Below are 8148 nucleotides of genomic sequence, written 5' to 3'. Positions count from 1 at the left end.
CATTATCATTTAAGTCTCAGCTTAAAAGTCAGCTTGGAAACTTTTCCTAGATTTCCTCCTTCTTATCCCATGTAGTCTCTATTCTAGTACTTTGTTCATTTCTTTCATAACACTTAGCACAATTTATAACTTATGTATCTAGTTTTTTGTTTACTTGTTTTTTGGTAATCACTATAAATGTCCTTTACTAATCAATAAGTAAATAGCCATTACTAATCATGAAAGTGAAGATAGTGTTGCATTCATCATTAAGTGCCCACCATCTGGACCATTATATACTTACATCGAGAGCCATTATATTTACATATTTCCTTCCAGTGAATCTGCTGGAATTGTTTTACTCTGGCATGTTTTAGATGTACGCTCCCAACCCTTACTCTAATACATACACAAACAACATTCAGTACCCATGGATGGATTCTGGTACCCTGAATCCCCCCCCAAAATTTATCTCTATAAAGGATTTGGAAAAACTGATTACTGGTTAAGTGCAAATACCTTCTAAAGCTTTTTCTATTCTTTCCAGAGATATAAATATTTATTTAAAGGTCGTGATTGGTTTATCATTGCAGCCTTCCGATATCAGTTTTTTCCATCTGCTTCTTATAGTTATAACCCAGCAGTGTGCTTATACTGGAATCAGGTCCTTGAGGAAAAGACTCTGGCTATTTGCTTGCATACTTAAGCATTCATCCAATTAAGTACTTGTGGTACGAGTGGCTATAGATTGATACATGAATGTGAAACACGATTCTGTAGTAATCTCTTCCTAGAAGGAAAACACAGATAAAAACACTAATGGGCTCAAAGTAAATCAGAATGGGGTTGGAGTCCCAGCTCTACCATTTACTTCTGAGCCTTGGTTTCCTCATTTACAGGATAAGGACAATAATACCTATCGTGAGAGATATGAGAATAACATTGAATAATTCATTCCTTCAACAACTATTTATGTGCCTGGCGTTGTTTGAGGCACTGAAAATACAGAAGAGACAACACAAAAATTCTTGTCTTCACAGAGCTTACATTCCGGTGGGGTAAGGCAGATGAGAAATAAAATAATAAGTTAAATATATATAAGCATACCTCAGAGACATCATGGGTTCGGTTCCAGACCGCCGCAATAAAGCAAGTATCACAATAAAATGGTGTAATCTTTTTGCTGGTGGAAGGTCTTGCCTTCAATTTGTAAGAAATATAGTAATCTAAGGAGTGCAATAAAGCAAAGTACAATAAAACGAGGCATGCCTGTATTGTTAGATGATGTTAAGTACTGAGGACAATAATAAAGCAGGAATAAGGAAAAGGAATGCATGTTATGGGAGATAGTTTCCATTTTTAGATAGGGTAGAGGTTGCATTATGAAGGTGGCAATTGAAAAAAACGGAAGAGGGAGGTAAATGAGCTAAGTGGATATCTGAGGGAAAGAGTATTGCAGCAGAGTGACCCATAATTGCCAAAGCTCTTCAGCAGATGTGTACCTGTCCTTAGAATGGTGTTTCTCAAAGTATGGTCCTAGAGTGGCAACACTGGCATCAATTGTCAGCTCGTTAGAAATACAAATCACACCCCCCATCCCTACTAAATCATAATCTCTGGGGCAGGTTCCCAGGAAACTGCTTTAACCAACTCCCTAGATGATTCTTATATATGTTGAAGTTTGAGAACCACTTTTGTAGTGATAAAATACAGACTTTAGAAGCAGATATTCGTAGCTCCATGTCATAACAAGCTGTAACACCTTGATTCAATAGTTTTGCCTTGCCTCAGAGTTTCTGATTCAGTATCTCTGTCGTGGGGAGCTTGGAAAATTGTACTTCTAATAAGTTCCCAGGTAATGCTGGTCTGGGGACCACACTCGAAGAATCACTCTGGACGACAGCAAGGATGCCTGTGTGCTGGAGCGAGTTGAGTCAGAGGGGCGAGTAGTAGATAAGGCCATGTAAGGGAAAAAGAGCACATTTTGCAGTCCTCATAAGCCATCCTTAGAGCCTAAACTTTTTACTCTGCAGTGGCCAATGGAGAATAGTGACCTAACTTGCGTTGTAAAAAGACCATTCCGAATGTTGTGTTGAGGCCGCAGAGGGACAAGAGCAGCAAAGACCATTATAGAACCTAGGCGAGACACGCTGGTATTTGGACCAGGGTGGGAATGATAGTGGAGGTGGATTTAAGCCTTCAGAATTTGCTAATAAATCAGATGAGGGATGTTAGAAGGAGTAGATGATTCCATATGGCTTCAAGAATTTTAAGCCAGATAATTCATGTAAAATGCCATTTTAAGCCAGATAATTCATGTAAAATGCCGGACACACAGTAGGTGCTTAGTAAACAATGCATTTAAAAAAGTATTGCTATAAGCATTCAACTACTAGAAATGAGAGAGAGGAAGGGGATTGGAAGAGGAAAAACCCCTCGGGCATCACTTAACCTTCCCCCAAGGAGGAAAATATTTTTTGGAAGGAGAAATAGAAAACCAAACCCCACCACTTACTGCTGCTTATCCTCCTTTCCTTCCATGGATCTCTAAGGCTTGACAGGAGGCAGTGAGAAGCCACACGAAAAGATCAGGGGACTAAGCCCTGCCAAGAAAGGGGCGCGTGGATAGCCACGACTGTGACTCGCACGTTGCTAAGCGACAGTGGCCCCCGGGAGGCACATGCGCAGTAACCCGGATTAGCTCCAAGGGTGGCAAGCGCCGCTGCGCTGTGTAGTGTAGTAGACAGGGGCAGCTGGCCGGATCTCTCCGCGCCCTTTCTAGACCTTCCCCAGGCGGGACGCCCTGCGGTTGAACTTGGCATTCTCGCTCTCTGGCGGAGAGGAGTATTGATCAGGGCCCACCCTATCCTTGGAGATCTGGGACGAGTTGGTCCAGAACCTCCCCCATGGCCCTCGGGTCTTATGCCCAGGGCGGCACTGCTCCTATTTCGCATAGTAGCGCCCACCCTCCAAAGTCTGCAGTACGTCGTCACCCCGGCGTTGCCTGCAGCTGCTGGAGCTGGCTCTAATAGTGCGAGCCAGCAGGAGAGAAACTTGTTTTCCCGTGAACCATTAAACACTGCAAGTCATAATTCACTGCTCCTGGTCTGCCTAGTCTTTGCATGAGAAAGCTTGGCTCTCGCTGTTCATGATTTCTGACAAATTCGCCTTACCCGGCCATGAGGCAAGCACTGAAATAGGGCAAGGGAACACTCAAGCCCTGCAAATGAGGCTCCCCACGGTGTGTGCATCTGCTCCAGCCTGAGCGGGCTTCAGAATCTGGCCCAGGGGGCTGTAGGCTCTGGCAGCGGATTGGGGCTTGTACGTGTAGCCTTTATCTGAAAGTAAGTTCCTGCGAAAAGCAGTTGATGACTTGCGTCCACCTGGCCCAGGAATTTCTTACCTCATTTTACCATTGCCTCTTAATTTCCACTACCAGAGCCAAATGTCTTTGGCATCTGTTATGGTAACTCATGCATTTTCCTGGATAATGGGAAAAGAAAAATCCTTATTGAGTTGAATTCAGCTATGTATGCGCATGTGTTTTGTAACCCAGAATTCTTATTAATATGTGTTTATGTTTACCTTGGAGAAATGTGGGAGAGCAGAGGTTGGTCCTAGGACTTATTGTACATATATGAGTTTAAGTCCTATGAGGAAGAAGAGTGTATGAATAGAAGTTTGATACCTAGTTTTCTTTTTCTAGACACTTGAGTGTGGACTTTGTCAGTAAAAAGAGTGGAATGTGTGTGAATGTGGTCAAGTGTATATGTGTTTTTGGAGTAGGGAGTGGGTGGATATATACATAAGAAGACTGTCTTAAACACCACATACCATATAAGTCACCTTTCAGTTTCCCAGGGGGATTGGTCCAGGATGCTGGCAGATACCGTAATGTGAGGATGCTCTAGTCCCTTATATAAAATAGCATAGTATTTGCACATAACCTCACACATCCTCCCAGATACTTTAAATCATCTCTATATTATTTATAATACCTAATAAAATGTAAAATCTATGTAAATAGTTGTTATACTGTATTATTTAGGGAATCGTAACAAGAAAAAAATATCTGAACATGTTTAGTACAGATGCAATCATCGTGGCCTAACTACATAGTACATGTCAGCAAAAACGTAATTTTTTTCAAATATTTTTGGTCTGCAGTTGGTTGAATTTCAAGGATACAGAAGGCTGACTCTACTTATCTGGTTTTATCCTAACCATCATACTAGGATCAGAGTTGTATGCCTTAGGAGCAGTCGGTGTTTGCAAACGGGCTCCACCACTTAGTTTCTGGTTTACTTGGGCAAGTAATGTAACCACTATGAGCCTCTATTTCTTCATCCACAAAATGGGAAAAATACCTGGGGTGGTTGCGTAGATGATTTAATACAGGCACAGTGTTGAGAGGAGTGCAAGACATGTAGTAACTCCTTGGGCATTATTGCCTACTATTTTTATCGAGCAGTTTGATCAGCATATTTTACCACATTTTGAGACTTAGTCAACCATCTCATCAGTCCTTTTAATTTCCATTCTAATCTTCACCAATCTCTTCAAACTCCTAAAACCACTAACAATCAGGAACAGTCCCAACTGCTTAATAAAAAGAAATGAGCACTTTTCTCTACTTAAACCTTTCTGCTATGGATTCTCATTTGTAGAAATATATAACCAGATTCGATCATCTTTATGATCTCTTCCAGCTGTAAAATACAGTAATTCTATTGGAAAATTTATGTCTGAAAAGTAAACACACTAGCCTAAATAATACATATAATTTTTTTTATTTGTGTTAGGTAGTTTGGATACTTGTCAGCAAAGAATAATTCAAAATATTTTATTAATATTGTACAAGTTAAAAATACGAGTGCTATTTGAGCTAGCACACCATATGTGAGGAAACACAATAGGATAGGAATTGCTCATTCAAAATGTTATAGATACAGAAAATTGTGAACACTTTTTTTTTTTTTCTTTTGAACCACAGGAGAATGCCAAAAATAGTGAGTGGTATGGCAGGAAAGCTGGGGTTCAGGAAGATCCAGCTTCTCCTTAGTTCTTCTTAGTGATGTACTTGTGATATAGATGACAATCTCAAGAATATGGCATAAACCAAAGCTATCTCTAATTTCAATTTTAAAAAAAGATAGTTTGTTTGCCTGATATACATGTGTTATAAGGATTAAATGAGAGAGTATATGCAAAAAATTAACCCTGGCATATAGTAAACATTAAGAGTTGGTTGTTTGTATTCTTCTTATTATAGTTAGTATAGTAGAAAGCTCATCAAGTACATACATTACATTGTCTTTGATTCATTACCTTAGATTATAAAAGTTTTATCAAACTAAAATATATATTAGAGGGCAATGATGATGAGACATGTTAGTGCTAGATTTACCTATCTTTGAAGATGGATAGATTAAAATGAATTACAGATAAGAAAGTGACCCTGAGTTTTCTTCTGGTATAATTTCAAAGCTGATTGATTTATATCACACTTTTAAGAGAGAGAAAAATTATAAAACAAATAAGCATGAGGTATTACATTTCTTAAAAGGTAAAAATCTCTGGTACAAATCATATAGATCACTTCTGATGGAAATGATTCTGGATATATATGCCTGGCTATGTTTACATATATTCATATAGATGTATAAATAAAAATCTTTAATATTTTATGAAATCTCTTGAAATAACCAATACAATTACAGTCAGCCCGGGTTACTCCAAAATCATCGTTAGAAATCTCTAGTTTAGAAATTCACCTGAATAATGGAAGAAACCTATACTTTATGAATTTGGAGGGTTCTAGCCACTTCTGTAATTTCATAATTCAAGATTCATTTTAAATAATCCAGTTATGATCATCTGTATAGAAGCTGAATAACCAAAGGATGAATGAAAAGTTTTAGGTGATGAGAACAGTGAAGGACATTTTGATAATCTAGTGGAGTCTTAAATAGAGTAAAGTAGTAAAATCATGTAGTAAAGATTGGTCAACTGAATAGCTATAGACACATAGCTTCTTGAGGAAGAAACATTGCACCTTGTCCTTGCCGTCCTATTCTCATTGGACCATGAGATTTTAGTGTGTTCATTTGAGATCCTCAGCACCTAGAAAAGTACCTTGTAAACAGTAGGTACTATTAATGAGATTGACCTAGAAAAATTCTTCCTATATCCTACAAAATACATACTACTATTTTAACTGTTTTTTCTTTTTTTATGGACACAGATAATAATCATTCAACAAACTTTTTAGAGAATCTCCACATTTTAAAAATGGTAATTAAAACTTCCTTTTAAGCTAAGCAATTAAGTCCTTCAACTTCTGCCCGTAAAATCTACATTTGATCCCTTCGGTGGTACAAATTGCCATTTCTGTACTTGTCCTAAGGCAGTAGATCTAATAGTTATTGAATTTGTAAGTTAGACCTGAGTTTAAATCCTAGCTCTGTTATTAAAGCCTCAAGATTCTGGGCAAGTTATTTAAATTCTTTGAGCTTTAGATTTTTAATATGTCTCTTGTTAATCTTTAAAAGATAAATAAGACCCCAAAAGACTAGGAATACAAGGTCTTATCTTGAAGATATGTGTAAAGTACTTGGCACAAAGAAGGCACTTAATAAATATTATTTCCCATCATGCTCTCCCACCCTTACCCATTGTCAAAGGTCACCCATCTAGAATGTGATAGGGCTGGGATCTGTTTTTAGATCAGTCTCTCTTTTTTTACATCTCATTAACTCTACATCTAGTTTCTCTACCTCTTGCTTTAAAAAATGTAATAAAAATTGAATGTAAAATTCTAAATAAGGTCATTCTAATGACAACTAGACTGGAAAGATCAGGAACACTATGATACGAGAGTGGGTGAAAATGACAAAGAGGGAAATCGGCCCAAGTTACGAGTCCATGGTACGAAAGTCTTCAAGACAAGAAGATTGCTATGGGGGGAGCGGGGCATGATAACCATTCAGTGATGGGGTGGGGAGTGTGTGAAAAGTGAAAGTCTGCACCACCATCTGCTTATAAAATATCACCATACAGGACGTATTCTGACAAATGTGCAGCAGTTAGAGCTGATGTTTGGGTTCCATGGTCAGTAAAACAAAAATGATAGCAATCAAGAATAAGCATTCATCCAGAAATCACCACTACACAGACTCACGACCTTACATGGTGCCATAATTTGAGATTGTGCCAGGGAACTGGTAATCAATGGTAATTCTTTTGATATCAATGGGTAAATCTATGATAAATTTAATAATTCCTTCTTTCTGTAACAAAAGTAGAGTTAGGAGATAATTTTGGCTTTCATTTAAAGAAAAGGGAAGTTTTTGGCCTAAAAGTTAGGATATGCCTAAAAGTTAGGATATACCTAAAAAGAAATCACAGTCATGCTTTTAGAGAGAAAAATGAAACACTTTTACTTAATAAAGGTTTGTTTAATTTACCCTAAATACCTCCTAGATGTATGTCATTCTTTTCAAAGTGTTATGACAAACATTCAACAAGTCATCACTTTTAAACTATTATTCTAACCTATCTTTTTTCCCTAATGTAATTATAATGGTATTATCTGCTTCAAGTTATAATTATTTTGGTATTTATAAGCTTATCAAGAGTTTGGAAACTTAGCCATGTTTTTTATCCTCTTATCATAAGCCTGGGAGCAAACTATTTACTTGGTTTGTTTCCTTTTTCTTTCTTGCTTCCTCTGCCGACTTTTGAGGCTTTAATTATGGGTTATAAGATTCAGAGAAAGAAATCGTATAGGATTTTCCTATATTTCAAGAGAAGGTGGGCAGCATTAGAAAGAAATCTGGCCCTTCTGCAGTTTTTTATTTTTTGTTTTGTTTGTTTGTTTGTTTGTTGCCATGTAGAGAATAAATATGTGAAATATCATAGTCCTTACTTGATCTGGATCATGGCTAGTCAACCTCATGGGGACTGTGGGGAAGTCTTATGACCCATGGTTGTTGCAAGTAATGAGTCACCACAATGAACATGAGCCCAGGCTCCCCTGTTGTAAACCTAGATTGAGCCAGTTTGACCTCTCTGAGCCTCTGTCTGTGTACATTGAGATACTAACATTTATCCTACCTGCTTTAGCAAGGCGAAAGGAGCAGTTACACTTGAAAGAGCTTTCTTAAACTG

This window comes from Rousettus aegyptiacus, unplaced genomic scaffold, assembly GCF_014176215.1.
Source record: "Rousettus aegyptiacus isolate mRouAeg1 unplaced genomic scaffold, mRouAeg1.p scaffold_m13_p_7, whole genome shotgun sequence".
NCBI classification, from domain to species: Eukaryota; Metazoa; Chordata; class Mammalia; order Chiroptera; family Pteropodidae; genus Rousettus; species Rousettus aegyptiacus.
Note: the sequence above shows the minus strand (reverse complement) of the source record.